The 19,240-nt window shown below is 45.3% G+C and overlaps 1 protein-coding gene across 2 annotated transcripts in view; it reads left to right on the top strand.

The window, feature by feature from the left end:
• The first annotated feature begins 2,192 nt into the window (after positions 1-2,192).
• LOC135366841 (diuretic hormone receptor-like) overlaps positions 2,193-19,240 on the top strand; it is a 151,195-nt gene continuing 134,147 nt past the window's right edge. For both annotated transcript variants that reach the window (XM_064599784.1, XM_064599783.1), the window contains exon 1: positions 2,193-2,423. The gene's annotated coding sequence lies outside the window, so the exon portion shown is untranslated. The remainder of the gene's footprint in view (positions 2,424-19,240) is intronic.

Genomic DNA, 19,240 nt, shown 5'->3' with positions numbered 1-19,240 from the left:
GGAAATCCAACAGACAGTGAAGCCTTCTTTAATATTCACGAGCTTTCGTGTGTACACCTGAAGAAATGTAGCTATTACGTGAAAGCTTGTGAACATTAAAGAAGGCTTCACTGTTGGATTTCTTACCTGTTACCTAATTTAAGTTAATTAAAGACCTTTACTTGACAAGTAATCTGCGGTTAGTTTTACGCTAAACGCCTAAGCACGCCATTGCCATCAACGATACACTCTAAAAACATAACTTCACCGCATAGCACGCTGCGCGCCAACCATTGTCACGAATGATAGTGTTATCGCTGGTGATTGGAAGACAGAGGAGGGCGTACGCCGTTTTGTGGCAATTTTCATATATCCAAATTGCCACAAAAAGGCGTACGTCCCCTCTATCTACGAATGAGAAACGAGAACCCTAACATTTTTGGCAATGGTTGGCGCACAGCGTGCTATGCGGTGAAGTTCTGTTTTTAGAGTGCAAGGTTATCGCTACTGGCTCAAAGACAGAAGGGGGCGTACGCCTTTTTGCGGCCCACTCGCGTGTGGCCAACAACGACAAGCCAGTTAAGACACTACCCCCCTGTTTTTAGAGTGCATATACCAGCGCTCTCACACCTTAATCACATTCTTAATAAAACCCATGGGGGGAGGGGGTGACATTTGGATTCGAGTGCTCTGCCTCCCTACACTGCTAAAACAGAACTTCACCGCATAGCACGCTCCTAACCAACCGTCATTCCGAATGATATCATTCTGTGCATTGATTTGTTGAAAATGAGAGGAGGCGCCTATCTGGGACAGATTATCTTGTCCCAGATAGGCGCCTCCCCCCTGTTTTGGACATGTCATGACACAGAATGATATCATTCGGTGTGATGGTTGGTCAGGAGCGTGCTCTGTGGTGAAGCTCTGTTTTAACAGTGTAGACCCACACTCTTAAAAATGAACTTCACCTCATAGCACGCTCCTAGCCAACCACTATCTCGAATGATATCGTTATCTGTCCTGATTTGTTAAAACCGGGGGGCGTACGCCTTTTTTGTGACACTTATGCTGTTCATAATTGTCACAAAAAAGGCGTACGCCTCCCGTTTTCAACGAACCAGGGCAGATAACGATATCATTTGAGATTATGGTTGGCTAGGAGCGTGCTATGTGGTGAAGTTCATTTTTAAGAGTACATGGGTTGTTGAAAACAGAAGGCGTGCGCTTTTTTTGTGACACTTATGCGTTAATTGTCACAAAAAGGTGCACGCTCCGCCCTTTTTACAGATCACGAGTGATAACCGATAACTGCAATACAAATGCTATTTACTGATGATTGCAACACTACAAAAAGACATCCGGTTTCACAGCAAACACGCTCTGCGCCAACCACTGTGCCGATTGATACAGTTATCGCTTCTGACTCGAGGAGAGAATTGCCTCAAAAAGGCGTATACGGCCCTCTCTCTCCTCAAAGTAGAAGCGATAACTGTATCAATCGGCGCAGTGTTTGGCGCAGAGCGTGTTTGTTGTGAAACCGGATGTTGTTTTGGCACCAAACCGGAAGCGGTGAAAAAGGTATGTATAATGTATGCTGCGCATCAAAGGAATAACAGAACGCACTGCACTCTTAAAAATGAACTCCACCGCACAGCACGCTCCTAGCCAACCATCATCTCAAATGATATCGTTATCTGCCCTGATTTGTTGAAAACGGGAGGTGTACGCCTTTTCTGTGACAATTATGAACAGCATAAGTGTCACAAAAAAGGCGTACGCCTCCCGTTTTCAACTAATCAGGGCAGACAACGATATCATTCGCGATGATGGTTGGCTAGGAGCGTGCTATGCGGTGAAGTTCATTTTTAAGAGTGTGCACGAACTTTGGGGGCAATTTTTCACCGCAATACTTCGAACAAATATACTTAAAAAAAAAAGTGAGAAAAACTTACCTCCACGTTACGAACATGCACCACGAGAAAATTCGTAACACAAAAGCGACAAACTTCAACACCCACTCTAGCATGACGGAAGCGCTTTTTTCTTTTGCCTGTCACACTACCATCTGAGCGCGCGTGCACCTGCTGCACCTAATATAGCAGAGGCTTATCGTCGCTCCTCCGATTCCGGCGCAAAAGTTCCGCACAACTCTCTTTCCTGCTCCCCCCGTGGAGCGATCAAGTTATGGGGCTGTCCTCGAGGTAGCGCTTCCGAGCGCACGCAGCGTGCGTCCGGGATGAGAGTGGCGCTGAGGCTTAGCGTCACGTTGGAGCGCGACAGCGGCGTTCTATAGCATTCGCGCGTGAGAGTTCGTTCAGCGTGCGACTTGGTTTTGTGGTGCTCGGCCCGGCGACACCGGACAACGCTCGTGCCGTCACCCGTGTGGATTATTATCACTGTCATCATTCGTCTTGCGCTGTGGTGCGGATACAAGTTGCCCAACGGTAAGCGAATAGAAGCGTAGATTTGTGTGTGTTTTTTTTTGTTTTTTTCTTAGAACGCAGATATGCCACGCCGTTCGAAATCTGCTTAATGGTTGATTTAGTGGATATCAATATTTGTCAAGCGCGCCATGGATTTCCTTTCAAATGACGATGTTACATTCCATTGAGATAACTTTAACCACTTGTCAGCACACCGTGAGCTTTGCCGAAGTGCGTTTGCTTCACATTGTAAAGCAATTGTAGCGTACTATTTGCATATAAAGGATATATTCCATTATTTCATAACTTTTACAAATTCGACCTCTTTCGACGTTTCAGAATCATACGCGAGCGCAATGCGAAATGTCCTGTCTTATTTGTCTCACATATCGCCAATTTCTTTCCTGGGAAATAAGTTGCATTTCACTGAAGTGTGCGTGTTTGTGTGTGTGGGGTGGGGGGGGGGGGCATACCCGGACGCCAGTTGAATATTTCTTGGATTCCAAGCCCTTTTTACCGTTTTACATTGCTAGAATCTGTTCCTTCCATCCACGTCTATGTAAAGCCCACTATCCAATCGAAACAGAGCTTATGATATTGAGTCTGTTCAGACTTTCATGCTCACGGCAATTTCATATTCCATGCATGTGATATCTCACACGAACTCTGCAGGCGATATGACATGGGCTCGTTTGACTCGAGACGCGTGTATTGTTCGCGTGGACATTGCACATGCATTTCACGACATGCATATGGGAAACACACTCTTTATTCACTGTATATACTTTTCCTTGATACTTTGCGTGTTTTTTCTTTGCTTGTCGTGTGCTTGGCACTATAGGGGTGGGGGGATATGGGATACGGGATATGGGATAGGGGTGGGGGGATATGGAAGTTTATTAAATGAAAAAGGAGAGGTCAGCCTGACAAACGTCGGCTTGCTATTTAAAAAATATTAAAAAACTTGCACTTGCATGGCACTTTAGGTATTGTGCCTGGTATAGCGGCATCCAGCAATAGCTCCCAAGACATATACAACGTATTGCTACACTAAGTACTCACAACGTTTGGTACTACTTTGGTACTTTTGCATTAAGTACTCATTGCATTTGGCTACAACTGATCATTGTCACAGGCAAAGCAATATGTTCAGAAAAACGAGTTCAGCTCACATTAAAGAGGAAATATTCTCGGGACTTTACATTCACACACGTTCAAAGTAGCTGTGATCTCAAACGGTGGAACATCCAAACTAGTCCCTTTACTGAGATAGAGGATTTTCGCTGGCTCCGAAGCGCTCGTTAAAATCGTCCCTTCTCACATCATCTTGTTTACTCGCTTGCGCAGACCGTTTCCAGGGCCACGCGGATGCAAAACAGTGCAAAATTACGGATTTATGCCATTGTTTAAGTCAACCTTGACGTCTTCTCGAATGCGCCAGCAATGATCTCACTCTGCGCAGTAGCCTGACCATTGTTTGGCATTGCCCAAGCAAAAAAAGAAAAAAGAAAGATAAAAATAAAAATATATACTACCATTAGTTCGCGGGCGAAACGGGCACTTAAGATTTCCGTCCTCCTTTCTGGCCACTCTGCTCGGCCCAACACGCCATCCCACACTGCAGGCTGTGACCAAAGCAGTTTTGACGTTCCTCTGCGACGCAGGACTCACGCGCGGCCTGTGAATGAGCTGTGAAGCCTCACCTCTCACTGTCACATTACCCTCTCTCTTTCTCTTTTTAAATCCTAATTGTCTTTAATCTATCTCATCCTTCTTTCGCCTTTTCTTAGTTTATCCTTTATTTCCTAATTCTTTTCTTTTCTCTCTTTTTTTTTTCGGAATAGGAAGCCAACATACCGTCTGGCTGACCTTCCCTCCTTTTTTTGTTTTTGTTTTGTTGTAATAAATATATCCCCCTCCCTTTCTGAAGGTCTCATTACATCCAGTAAAATACACTTTACTGCCTGCACATCGACGTGCAGAAAGCGAGTAACTCACTGCTGCTCAGATTTCTTGAAAATGGGATGACACATTTCTTTTATATATGTATATACAGGGTGTCCCAGAAAACATGTCATTGAATTATAATAAAAAAAATACACCACCTAGAATCATGCGGTCAATAACGTTTGAGTGGCTGGCCCTAAAAAAGCCGTACACCTTTAAAACTGGACACATTACGCAAAACGCAAAGTGTAATAATAATATATACAGGGTGTCCTAGAAAACGTGTCATTGAATTATAATAAAAAAATACACCACCTAGAATCATGCGGTCAACGGCATTTGTTCTTACTAGGTTTTTGCCACCTCCTGATGCGAAGGTCGTGTAACGTAAGTTTAATTGTGTAAATTTTTGCGAACTGAAGTCGGAAATTTGCAAAGTAAATGTCACTTTTTTACCCCACCAATGTGAAGAGCGTGTCTAATTTATTCAAATTAATGACAATTGACAGGAATATTCAGGGGCTATCCCATCAGAAGAAATAGCCCAACATCATGCTCTATACAGAGCTAGCGCGCGACAAATTCTTCAGCGCAATCATTGTCAGTTCGACGAAACGATGTTGGAAACCCAGCCCACCACATGCAACGCGGAAAGACATAATACCCCTGTCACACGGCAAACCGAATGGCATTCGCAGCAAATGACAATCGCACCAAATGTCATTGGTTTGTCTTACATCGAGCTGCTCGGAGAAACAGAATGCCATTCGTAAATGATGTCAGTGTCGATAATTAAGACACCAGGGCCGAACATATGAAGCATTATACAGGTATACGTTAGTTATATTTTTATTTCTTTTGCTCGAAACTAGCGAAACGTTATATTATTTAACAAAATCGTCGCCTTTTCAAAGACGCTTAATTGGCTAAGCACCACAAGCCAAGACAACTAAGAAGCCTATCTGCACCGCACTTGGACACGTGGCGACTGGGAACGAGGGTATAGTTCTCCGAAAAACAGTGTTTAGCCTTCCTTCCTTGGTGTCAAAAGTTATCAAATTCGTGATAAAATATTGGAGTACAACTTTTCATTCGTCTTTCATTCCTTCGAACGGCTTATCGTTGTTGCTTTTGATACCTCTCTACTGCGAGGGTACGCTGTCAGTGTGAGAGAGAAAAGCGAATGAGTTCCCCGAACTCATTCGCTGGGCGAATTACATTCGCATGTACTGCCATTTGATTTCACCGTGTGACACGAAACGAATGTCATTCAGTGCGAACATTATTCGCTGGGAATGACATTCAATTTGCCGTGTGTCAGGGGTACATTCTTAAAAATGAACTTCACCGCATAGCATGCTCCTAGCTGTTAGGCGCGCAGCCTCTTGTTGGTGTGTTCTGCCGACGACCTTCATTCGGCAGTGCGCCTATTCGCCGACATGGGAACCCCAAGGGCATTATGGGATTAGGGTACCTTTTTGGTCACCGTCGTAGATACGTTACCGAAGTGCCTCCAACGACATTGGGAGGGTTGTAATCATGCAAGCGGCAGAGTGACGACGGATCAGGGTGGACAACAGGTAATCCAACATGAGAGAACTGCTGTTCTGAGGCTGGAACAACATAGAAGGGACAAATACATACAAAGCCTCAATTTGCCTAAGAAATTAATGATGAAAGACGAAAGACGCACCCAGGAAGTCGCTGAGAAGCCGTGTTAGCTTAGCTCATTTGGTAGAGCCCTGGACCGGCAATCCAGAAGATGTGGGTTCGAGTCCTACAGCTGGCTAACCTTTTCAGGAACTTTCATCTTTCAGGTGATCCAAGGGTAAGCCTGCGGGGCCGTCCCTTTGGAACACTGCGACAAAAGTCGTCGCTTGTCGTGCGGCACAACTGTGATTCAGTTGATGAAGTGCTTGACTGGAGGGTTCTCACTTTAACCACACATTGTGTATATTTATACTGACGTCAGTTTCGTGTGTGCTGATTGGTAGAAAGACATTGGCCTTTCTTTTAAGAAGGCACCCGCGCATGTTAGCGGGGTTGATTGCTGATGGTGTCGCTGCCACTTAGGCTAGAAGTTGTAACTGGAAGTTCCCTGTAATAAATGTATATTATTGGTGTTCTACGTCAAGTCCCCGTGGACTCCTCCTTTCGTAACGTGTCGACGTAGCGTCGGGCCCGCGAACCGTTCCTACGACTCTGCGGACCCACTTGAAGAACTCTTCGAACCTATCTCTCGCCAACCATCATCTCGAATGATATCCTTATCTTCCCTGATTTGTTGAAAACGGGAGGCGTACGCCTTTTTTGTGACACTTATGCGGTTCATAATTGTCACAAATAAGGTGTACGCCTACCGTTTTTAACAAATCAGGGAAGATAACGATATCATTCGAGATTATGGTTGGCTAGGAGCGTGCTGTGCGGTGAAGTTCATTTCTAAGAGTGTATAACACAAGTATGGCTTATCGCGTTCGACTTTCGCTGGGATCGCACTTTCCCTCTCCCAATTTCACGAACTGTCACTTTTTCTACTAACACTCTGTGGGCTGAGTTTGGAACCTCCTTTCGTCGGACTGAGAGCGATCGCGCTCAAAAGTCGTCGCGTTATGGTTCGGTGCTACGAAAAGCAGGATGTTCGGCTATTTTTTTTCGATGGGATAGCTCGCGAATATCACTGTCAACTATCGTGAACTTGAGTGAATTCGGCACGCTCTTCATATGGGTGGGGTAAAAAAAAGTGACCGTTACTTGGCAAATTTCCGAGTTCAGTTCGCAAATATTTACATAATTAAACCAGGACACGTTTTCTAGGACACCCTGTATATATTATTATTACACTTTGCGTTTTGCGTAATGTGTCCAGTTTTAAGGGTGTACGGATTTTTTTAGGGCCAGCCACTCAAACGTTATTGGTGGTGATGATGATGATGATGATGATGGGTAAGGTTTGTTGCCGAGCCGCAATCATAACGAAATAACTGTCCAGGCCGGAAGAGCGAATCTTCGGGCTTGTTGGTTTTCCCATAATAAGACAGAGGAGCGCTGAAGAAATACAAGGAGTGACAAACGTTACACGGTTCCTGGATAAATCTGTTGCAAGCAGCGACTGTCCACTGTCACGTATGTCAGTCCTTGTTTTTCTTCAGGCCTTCTCTGTCCCATAACTGTCCAGCAGGCGCGCTTCCGTGGCGATGTCTTAGTGACGCACACTTGTGTCACGGTGCAGCTAATTAGCTTCGGCTTCCAGATTAGAAAAGAAAAATAATTGTTTTGGTAAAACAACGTACACGTCAAGAAATTGTCGAAGGCAATACGTGTATATATGACATGAAAAGACATAATTGTCGTGCGACCTTCCGTTTCCCCATATTTCTGAAACAGACCTCCTCCGCATAACACGATCAAAGCCAACCATTGCACAGAATGGTACTGGTTGGGACAAAAGTTTACGGAACACGCGGGGGGTATGCCGAAATAATTTTTTAAAAATTAAAACGTTAAAAAATCCATTTTCTGAAATAAGCCGCTTAAAAATAAACGCCCTCAAATTAAACGCTGTGAAAATAGTTAGGCTTAGGAAGGTAATGTTCCGTATGATAGTTTATCGGCGACACGATGTTCTTTTCGGCGGAACTTGCTATTATGATGTTTCTTACTCATCATCGTGCTGTTATCAATTACATTTCTTCAAGTAACAACTTTGGACGTGTGGACTTCTAGTGAACATGTGGATAGTGGACTTTTGTATAGCGAACATGGGAAAAGTGAATAGCGAACTTGAGAGTAAGGCACATGAGAAGTAGTTCTGGGGGTGGTGGTGGCGGGGTGGGGGTGGTGGTGAGAATTTATGTTACGAGTAGCAGAACAAGTCGGGAGACGAGTTCAATGTCTCCTCGTTTTTTTTTCCTTACAAACAAACAAACAAACAACAACTGTGGATTTCGAAATATCTAGTTTAAAAGTGATGAGAACGATGCGCGTATGAATACGCAGTCTTGACCCTTGAGCCAGCTGAGCGCTGAGCTGTGCACTAGGCAAACAGGCTTCCGGCGGGGGAGAGAAAATGAGTATGGACGGATTGCGCGGCGACGGTCATTCGCACTGGATGTTATCATGCAAGCTATCTGTTGCACGTAGCATAATTTAAAGTGGCGGCAATGTGAGTTGAAGCTAAGAGACAGCACTTTGAATCCGAATCTTTACGGCTGCCTCCGCAGTTTTGTAGTGCAAAGAGGACCCGGCTGCCCACATGGTCGCTAGACACGGTGGGCCTAAAGAGGACTCAGTGCCTTTATATTGAATTCCAGTCGCCAAATCAAAAAGATTTCATCCGGAAGCCCCTACACCTACTCGGCAACGAGCAACGAACGGTCACCAAGAAGTGCACGCCACAACATTGTGCCGAAATGCCCATTTCCACTCAACAAACGGACCATGCCAAGAAAAGAAAGCGTCCTCCAGCGGACCGTGCCAAGAAAAGAAAGGCCAAGAAAGCGCGCACACACACACACAAAAGAAACAAGTAAAAGGAGAGAGAGATAAAGCCGGCCAGGATACACGACAAAAAAAAAAAAAAAAAATTCGCCAGCCGTCATATCACAAAACATCCCCCTCCCCCCACTATGTGGCAACACTGGACACGGGTCACATACAGACAGACAACCTACTTCCGGTATAGCGAAATCCTCGTTGACAGTTCTAGTCCTGGCTACCTCTTTTGAGCGCACTCTTTCCGCGGCGGACGTAGAGCCGTCGGGTGTCCACCACTCAGGGGCAGTGGATTTTAAAATATTCATTTCGATGCGTTTATTCTTCAAAGTTTGTTTGTCGGAGTTTATTTCGGCAGTGTGGATTTTCTCATGATTTATATTGAAGAGTTTATTTTGCAAGTTTATCTTTAAGAGATTTATTTCTGAACGTTTTATTTTTACATGGTTTATTGCGGCGTCATCCCCACGCGAGCGGCGTACTTTTTTCAGGCGACACCCTAGCGGCTGCCGGAAGTGGGTGAGTTCTCTGTTCCGGGGTGGGTGGGGGGTGGAAGGGTACGCTGTTAGCGACACACAGCGGTAGCTTCCACTTCCCAGGTAAGCCCAAGCGACACCGTGTGTCGCAAACATCGCACCCTTAACTTTCGTCCCTACCTGTACCTTTATATAACTCCTGGTTTGTGAAATGCGCGTTGCCCACGCCTTCTCGTGACGGTGTAAGTGTCACAGAACGGCGTACGCCTCCCGTTCTCAACAACTCGGGGGAGAGGACGATGTCATTCGCGACTTTGGTTGGCTAGGGGTGTGTTATGCTGTGAGGTGTTAGGCCCAGGGATCGGAACCGGTATTTTTTTCGGTCCGGTTCGGGTTCGGGTTCATGCATATTGGTTCGGTTCGGGTTTAGCTCCGCTGAACCGAAATTATCAGCTTGAACCGGTTCAGGTATATCGGTTCGGTTCGGGTTCGGCTCAGGGAGAACACCCCCCTCCCGCACACACGCAGACAAAAAAAAAAAAAATCGGTCAGCGGTCGGGACATTTACAGGGACTGGAACCGTTACTTTTTTCGGGCCCGGTTTAACCGGTTCATGGGCAGTAATTTTGCTACATGAAAGCGAGCTTACGCTCACCGCACACGGTTGTAAGAGAAAGGTGTGAGATAACCGTTTCAGGTGAGTGAAAAAAGGTCTGTCAGTAGCACAATGATTTCACCTCTGAACCGATTCCCGAACCGGTAACCGTATTAATTTTTTTCGGTTCAGTTCCGGTTCGGTTCAGGACAAGCAAGAAAATTGTTCGGGTTCGGTTCGGTTCGGGTTCGTCAGAAAATAACGTTTTTTTCCGTTTTTCGGTTCGGGTTCAGTTCTGGTTCCGATCCCTGGTTAGGCCCGACCACCACCACACCACGACCACCACTGTTCGGCCCAAAGCGTTCAGTTAGCGTATTTTGTACAGGACACAAAATGAAAAACCTCTCAACAGTTCGCTTCATACGAGCAGCGTGTAACGTAATTTGATATTTCGCAGCTGCTTGATACCCTTGAGATTGCGGCAGGATGTCATCCGGGAAGAAAGATAATCGTGGCACATGATGGCGTCGTTGTCGCTTTCTTTTGGAGGGCCTATTTATCCTGGCGTCGCTGCGTAATTTGTGCGGAAAAACAAGACGCAGTATGAGGCGCAGCTTTCATTACCATAGAAATTGCGTTAATTGCACCGGTTCGCCTTCGGAACTCGGTATCCCTAAGGTGCAGCACTCCAACGAAAAAGAGGAGTAATTTTAGTCCTTTGAGGGACTACGTGTCCCTTAACAATTCGTTCCGTTCGAGTCTAAATGCATGATTATGATTATTTTGTTTACGATAATGCTTATTGTTTGCAGTGTTGGGGAGCAATTTTCAGGATCAGTAGAGTGTACAATGGAGAGTAATTTTCCATCTATAGGAGAGTGGAAGCTGTAATCGCTCCCGAATTTATTTATTTATATATATTTCCTTTATTTAATTGAAGTACTTCCTAAACTGAAGTATTTAAGCGAAGTTCTGTTTGAAGAGCGCACTTCAAGCCACCTCATGAGAAAGCCAGTAATAAGTAATAACTAGGGTTCCGCGTTTCGGGTTTTAACCGAAAAACACCGAATACAGAGGGACATTCGGAGACATGACAGAGATAAATTGCTGCACATGCCCAGCACGTTGTTGATGCAGATCAGAAAACCATACAGTAATACGACGGTTGTGAAAAAATGTGAAAAACGCCACCGCAGCGAACAACGCCATGTCGACTGAGCGTCGTGCGGAAATTACGTTGCGATTTCTATTCGCCGATAACTGCCGGGTAAATCGTGTGCCCAATACCCCTTGACCGGAGATGTGCCAGCCAGCGGTACAGTGTGCTTGTGACGGCTTGTGGGGCCCAGGTCTTGTGGGGTGCCAGATGTAAGGCTGTGGCGCAGCGTAGGCGCGACGTCCCGATCTTCCTGCTTGTGAGATCTTTGCGGGTTCGCGTCGTCAGCGTCCTCCAGAGGGAACTGTTTGCGCTAGGGGAGGATGGTTTTGTGCGCTGTTGGGGCCATCACCCTTCTGTTCGCGCTGTCGGCGGTCTCGTCACCATCGCCGGCGTCCCGTCATAGGCGAATTCATATTTTGTACATATTTTTTTCACCATTCATATTTTTCCCCATCCATGATCATTTATCATTCATTGCCTCTCATGTGTTAATATCCGCAATTTGCATCGCCCTGTATCGTTGATCTTGTGTTGTATATGTTATGTGCGTGTTGTGCTTGTTGTATAGTACCATGTGAAATCCGTCTAGTAAATCTCTCCCACACAAACAAATCGTGTACACGCCAGGGAAAACAGAGAAAAACGCCGATTGTGTGAAAATCAGTAAACACCGAAAAACATACGCCGAATCCGACCTAAAATGAAAACCGAAAACGTAGAATACTAGTAATAATAACAACATACTTTCCGTCCGATCGTCCGATCATACCGTTTGCGTGTCGATATCAAGGCATGTATTTCGACGTGCCACTCATCATGAGACGACTTCACAGGGAGTTGAGCTGACATGTGCCTCATAAAGCGGCTGAGAAAAAATCCCAATAATGAACCCAGGCAGCTCGTCTGGTCCAGGGAATCGAGCCCAGTCATGTCCCAGCCTCGGCGGAAAGCCGCCTCTTTGCCTGGCTGACCTTTTCGTTTCTTGTTTATAATAAACATATGCCCCCCCCCCCCCCCCCCGTTATCGTAACGAGCCAGCCACGGGAGCTCTGGTGAGCGTTAATGATAAATGCACTTCGGGAAGGTCTCGCCTATGCATAATTTTCAGTGCTAGTTCATGGTCGTGCGCGTGTGACAAAAAAACATGCGCATATATGAATATGGATGATGGTGTGATACGCTTCTTCGCCACTACTACGACAGCAGATTAACGTTGGGTGTTGTTTTTGTCGTGCATGCAATCAGAGGGCTTTTAGCGAGAGCTAACCTATTCTCGTTGCAGCCAGCACTATACGGCGAACGCGTGAAAGTTGGTGACATTAATTCATATGCTTTGGTTCGTGCTATTAACCACCAGGAACATATCGCCTGCTTTCAAACCGCATTTTGTTTTCGGTGTTCGGTGATAATGATGAGTGGGAGGTCATTGTGATTGTGCTGAACTTGAAACACAAAACAGCTCTTGGCAGACAACAACGACAGCAAATAAGAAATGATGATGATGCAACAAATAGATTAAGAACGATGAGTGAATAAATTTGATGGAAAGTAACTCAATCTTAGAAAAAAAGGTGGAGCTGTTACACCTTTTAGGAGCTAATAATTGTCGCATATGTTGTGCCTAAAAGGTTGCGAAGTTCTACACTCTAAAAACAGAACTTCACCGCATAGCACGCTGTGCTCCAACCATTACCAAGAATGATAGGGTTATCGCTTCTGATTCGAAGAGAGAAGGAGGCGTACGCCCTTTCCCAAGCAGCACAATGCACTGAAAGTCGAGTGCAATAGGGGTGGACGGTATGTGTCTTACCAATGTTCCTTTGCTTCCAGAGTCTGTTCAAGGTCTTCCACCTATCCGTCCACCCCTATTGCACTCGACTTTCAGTACATTGTGCTGCTTGGGTTTGTGGCAATCCGGATATATGAAAATTGCCACAAAAAGGCGTACGCCCCCTCTTTCTTCCAATCACAAGCCGTAGCTCTATCATTCGTGGCAATGGTTGGCGCACAGCGCGCTATGCGGTGAAGTTCTGTTTTTAGAGTGTACCTGCTGCCTCACTCTTAAAACAGAGCTTCACCGCATAGCACGTAGTTCGCGTCAACCACGCCCACGAATGACAGGGTTACCGCTTCTGATTCGGTGAGCGAGGGGGGCGTACGCATTTTTGTAGCGATTTGGATATATGATAATTGCTTTTACCACCCTTTTACACCATCTATCGGACGCTACACTCTTAGAAATGAACCTCACACTTAGAAATGAAATTTGTTGAAAACGGCAGGCGTACGCCTCCCGTTTTCAACTAATCAGGACAGATAACGATATCATATTTAAGGTGGTGGTTGGCTAGGAGCGTGATACACTCCAAAAACTGAACTTCACCGCATAGCACGCTCTGCGCCAACCATTGCCACGAATGATAGGGTTATCGTTTCTGATTCGAGGAGATATTGCGGCGTACGCCTTTTTGTGTCAATTTGGATACATGCCAACTGACACAAAAAGGCGTACGCCTCTATCTCTCCTCGAATCGCGATAACCATATCATTCGTGGCAATGGTTGGCGCAGCTGTGCGGTGAAGTTCAGTTTTTAAAGTGTATGCGATGAAGGTCATTTCTAAGAGTACACGTTGACCTACACTCTTAAAAATGAACTTCACCGCATAGCACGCTCCTAGCCAACCATAATCTCAAATGATATCGTTATCTGCCCTGATTTGTTGAACTCGGGAGGCGTACGCCTTTTTTGCGACAATTATGAACAGCATAAGTGTCACAAAAATGGCGTACGCCTCTTCAACAAATCAAGGCAGATAACGATATCATTTGAGATTGTGGTTGGCTAGGAGCGTGCTATGCGGTGAAGTTCATTTTTAAGAGTGTATAGGAGGTAAGTATAGAAGTTACCACCTTTTCACACCCTTTTTTCTTCACCCCTTCATCCCACATCATCATCATCCATTCACCTATGTTGTTGTTGTTTCTTGGAGTGCTGTTCGGAGGCTGAAACACAAAAAGACGAGCACAACCCAAGACTGAACGATTGAACAATGCAAGCCTGAATGAACAATTATACAACAAGCACGCATGAACAACTGAAATAATGCAAGCGTCGAAAAAATCAACGGGCAGCGAACAACTCATCTCTTGATTGCGTCCCGAGCGGAATTCTCTGGCAACCGCTGTCTGTTTCTTTTGTTTTCTTTCTTCTTCTTTTTTCGACGACTGTTATATTTCAATTGAAGAAATTTTCGCACTTAATATGTGGCCCGCTTCCCCGGGGCACGCTGATCAGTATGCGATATGGCAGAATCAATCGTGATGGAGCACACAGTAGTCTTAAACGATTACGCTTTCCGCATATTCTCTTTTAGCTTTTCCTTGCCTAGATTGTTTTGTTTTTTTTAATTCGTAAAGGGTATATATACATAAGCGTACTTTCTAGAAGTACATAAAACGACAACAAATAGATGTATAATGATGGTGAGTGAGTAATTTCGCAACTTTATTCGTGACGCACTCTAAGGAAAAAGGGGCGCGAAAACGTGGTAACTTCTATAGTTACCACCTAGGTCAACGTAGCGTCTTATAAAGGGTGTTAAAGGGTCGCAAAAAGCAATCATTATATACCCAGATTGCTACAAAAAGGCGTAAGGCGTAAGAAGCGGTAACCCTATCATTCGTAGGTAGGAGGTAGAACATTGCAACCTTTTAGGCACAACATATGCGATAACTATTACCTCCTAAAAGGTGTATCTGTGCCGCTTTTTTTAGTAGTGTGGTTAGTACGAGCTATGAAACGACGAGATGACTGACGAATAATGATACTACATCACTGTACTCAGTATGACATGAGGCACCGATGGCCTGATAATATCAGTACACAGACTCGACAAAGTCACAATATGAGTCGAGTTCTGCTAAAGAATGTAAGGGATACCAGTGTCATCTAAAAATTCCAAGAGAAGCAGTACGTGACGGCGTTGCATGATATAGGACCAGAGTCTGAGAACCGGTGCCAACGTTAACGGTGCCTCGGTGATGGTAATCATCCGGTCTCGCAGCGCACGTACAGCTGCGTCAGTCTTAATAATAACACAGAAAAAAAAAATCGGTCAAATTTGCCCGCCCGATAACAGCCACCCTGGGGAAACTGGGAGAATGTTAAGTGAACAAAATGTTAAGTGAACGAAAAATCCTTGAGTTAAAGAAACACAATAGCGTGGTCTTGTTCAATTAAGAATTCCTCATGACTCCAGGGGTTGCTGTAATCGCGCTCGGGAACGAGACTATATTTTTTCCAGTGTTATTATTAAGGTTGACGTGAGCTGTACCTTGCGTTACAATACAGATCATAGTCTACGTTATCCCCTATGGTTTTCGGCCGACCCACATTGGTGCCGACGATAAGTTTTGACTTTTGTGCCTCTGTTTCAGTTTCTCTTCTTTTTTTCTTTTTGACTGCTGTGTCTTTGTGTGACTCTTCTTATCTGAGTGTTCGCACTCCAAGTGTCTATGTACGTTCATGTGTTCAGAGTTGTTTACGTGGCACGGAGTAGCCGGATTCCACGTTGGTGGTGCCAATCTTCTCCGTTCTTTTCTTGTTTTGCTTTTTCACTCACCCACTCACTCATATTAATAAGCTTGGGAGCAAGCGTATCGCTGTGTCGATATGCATTCCGCGAGAGGACGCTTTGAACGTCCGTGGTCCCGTAAAAGTTCATGTTCACAATAATGTCATTCGAGAAAAAAAAGAAAAGAAAAAAACATGAGAATAAGCATTCTGCGGGTACCTGCACCCGCACGTTGCGAAAGGATGGGGGTGGGATATGTTTACTGAAAAAAACAAACAAACAAAAAACAGAAAGGGATGAAAGGATAGTCAGGCGTAGGCCGACTTGCTATTCCTTCAAGAAAAATTGAAAGGACATCGCACAATAGATCCCGTAAGTAAACCCTTCAGCTTTCTCAGCTGCCTGGCCTTGTCATTTTGCTTTTACTAGTACCCTGTGTACCTTTTGGCTGTTCCGTAGAAACCCAAAGGAGCATGCCGAAGGTTTTACTTAAATCCGCGCATTGCGTTTTCCGTTGAAAGGACCTAAGAAAATCTGCCCAGAAGCGTAAACTCACCGCGCTATATGCAAAGATTCCTCAGAGGAATTGCACTTCGGGAATACAGATATTTCGTGAATGCCGTTATTCGTACTGTCAATATGAAATTTCGTTCACTCATCTGTAAGTGCATGGTGCACTTTTTTTTGTCTGTTTTGCAAAGCATTTCGGTGTATGCGCACATCGGCAGGTCGTCCTATAATCATAATTCATGGTGATCAATCATGCGTGGGTTATTACGCGTTGTCTAACCGTTATCCTTTTGGTACTATAAAACAGAGAGAAAAAGAAAATGGTTCCAGTTAACGAGCTGATGACATTTCGGATATACACTGCAGAGCTTCACCGCACCGAATACGATGTGGGTGTGGAGCGTGTAATAGCGCATCACCTTCATTCTTCCTTCTTTTTTTTGGTGAACATAAAACTTGGCAAACTTACATGAATTTAGCCACATTTACCAACGAGAGGTGTACACTGCAATCACAGCTTGCTACCCTTGACTACCGCGCCTTCAACTTGTCGAGCATCCACGGCCCTTGGGACACCGCGGCCCACTCCAGGGCTGCCTTACGTCATGTCGTTTTTTTTTTTTTTTAGGCGACTGACGTAAAGCGACTCATTGTGACCCCGACAGCGCCCTGGGACATTCCCGCCATCACAATCAGGATCGCCGTCGCCGCTCTGATCATCACCGTCATATGTCATTATCGTCATCACTCATATTGGGCCCCTTAGCTATGGAGTAGCGTTCCACTCCTACGGTGGAAAACCTCCCCACTTGATCGTCAGAATCGAAACGTTGTTGTTGTAGCCACACATTAGAGAGCCTTAGAACATTAGGGTGCCTGAGAACAGGGGTCCCAAAATGCAAACTGCGGCCGCTCCGCACGTATACTGTTTACAAAATCACAACAGAGCGTGCTATGTGGTGAGGTTCTGCTTTAACAGTGCTATACTTAGGGAGTGACTTTTTCGGGTTAAATGCCTTTCTGAGATTCGGGAGGTAAAAATCGGGCGCTATTTTTAAATCTGTAATTCGGGGAGAAATCGGGCGATAATTGAACCTTCGGGTGTTATCGGGTGTTTTTTTTTCTCTTCTTGTCTATTAAGTCATTTCCTAATCTATCTTTTCTTTCTTTCTTTTTGCGGGATCGTGACCTTCCAGCGCTAATCCCGGAAGGCATAGACGGTGTTGACACACATGGGTGTATTGCTGGGAACGTAAGTGACCAATACATATGTTACACGTGGCGACCTTTGTTCGTCTTCAGTGGAAACGTCACTTCAGGATTTCATAGTGATTGAAATTGGGGGAGAAATCGGGTTTAACCCGAATTGGTCGGAGGTCAGTTCGGGGGGGAATAACCGGGCGGAATCGGGTTTAACCCGAAAAAGTCACTCCCTAGCCTATACTCCCTAACTTGCGCTAATACCACATCACGACAGCGTACCTTTTTTTCTCGTCTCCACATAGGGGTCCTATAAATAGAAAGCATCGATTATACACGCCATCACAACAGCGTGAAACCTCTTCTCTGCACCTTTGACTGCGCTGCAAGTAGCAATATCCGCCTCTCTGATATTTGCCCAAAGTTCATTGACTTTCACTCTGTTATAATTTTTCGCGCGCGACTGCACGACGCTATACGAGTAACAACTGCGATTTCGTAGTGTCAGGATGAGGTGTACGGCTCTTTTTCAATTTCCAATTCGTTTCTGTTCAATTTTCTTGTCTGTGTCGCCTTTCTCCATTCTGTTCCTTGAATTAACGTTTTTCGTTGTCGCGAACACATGCTTTCTCCCCAACGTGTACGCTACAACGTCATGGTGACCAGGTAGTGAAACATCTTTTTCTTTTTCGCGCCGCGAAGCAACTGTGGCTATGAGCGGCGTACAGACGTGGACAGATGGAGAGAGGGCAGCAGGAAGGAGTGGGGGACAGGGGGGGGGTTAGTGTGCGTCCTGGGCCGACTTCCGAGGGAACTATGCCGACATTCGTCTGAAAAGTCTTCGGAAAACCTAGGGAAAACCTTAGACAACACAGCCGTTGACAGGATTCGAACCCGTGTCACCTCTCAGTCTCGGCTTGGAAATCGATCATCTTAACCGCTATGCCACGGGAGCTGGTAATGAAACATCCAGCTGTCGTCATTGTATACAGAACGTCAACGTAATATCGATGTCGAGAACTTTCCCCGTATAAAGCCGTATAGTTGGAACATCTGCCATCATTCGATTGGAGTCTCTGTTGGCTACAATGTGTACGTCACATGCTCATAGAACGAAGGCGGCGCAGTGGGAATCGATACAGACCCATCAGTGATAATGAATGCGTGTAAAGGGATGCAGTTATGATTGCAAATGCTCGAGTATCGGTTCCTTGACAGAAACGGGTTCGGCTGCTACCCATTATCGGAATGAGGCTTTATCCAAAAAGTCACCAGGTGGCTATCCTCGGATTCGTGTATTTCAACCTCACGTCTCTCGCATCACCTCTCACGTCACGTAGCCTGTGAGGTGGATATCTATAGCACATAGTTGCCAAACGAGTGATATGCACGGGCTCTTGCGATGGTCATGTATCTTATGATTTGCTTTATCCGTGTTGCGGCGTTGCCATTTTGGCATCCAATATCATTAAATATTCATATTGCTGGAGTTAGTAAAAAATATATAAAGGCGAGGCTTGTTCGGGTGCAGGAAAGTGGGCTAGTGAGTTACTTATCGCAGAGAGTTTAGGCAGCTATAGGGGCCAGACTGGTCATAGACTTTGCTGGGGAGGTTCCCATTAGTCAGGCGCAGTGCATCACTATCCTTGCCGAAAAGAAGTGGTCTTGCTCAACGACCCATCTTATACTTTGCTCTCCCCGACGAACTCATGCACCCACTACGCATCTCCACCCTTCATTCACTCTATCCTCCATCCGTCCGTCCTTCTTTCTTTTTTTTTGCTATAGTTGTGACGTCGCCCACTTCTGTGTGGCCAACAACGGCGAGCCTTTTCTTTTCTTCTTTTCCTTTTCTTCCCTTTTCTTATTCTTCTTTTCTTCT

This window comes from Ornithodoros turicata, chromosome 8, assembly GCF_037126465.1.
Source record: "Ornithodoros turicata isolate Travis chromosome 8, ASM3712646v1, whole genome shotgun sequence".
Taxonomy (NCBI): Eukaryota; Metazoa; Arthropoda; class Arachnida; order Ixodida; family Argasidae; genus Ornithodoros; species Ornithodoros turicata.
This window is presented reverse-complemented; position numbering and strand designations above follow the sequence as displayed.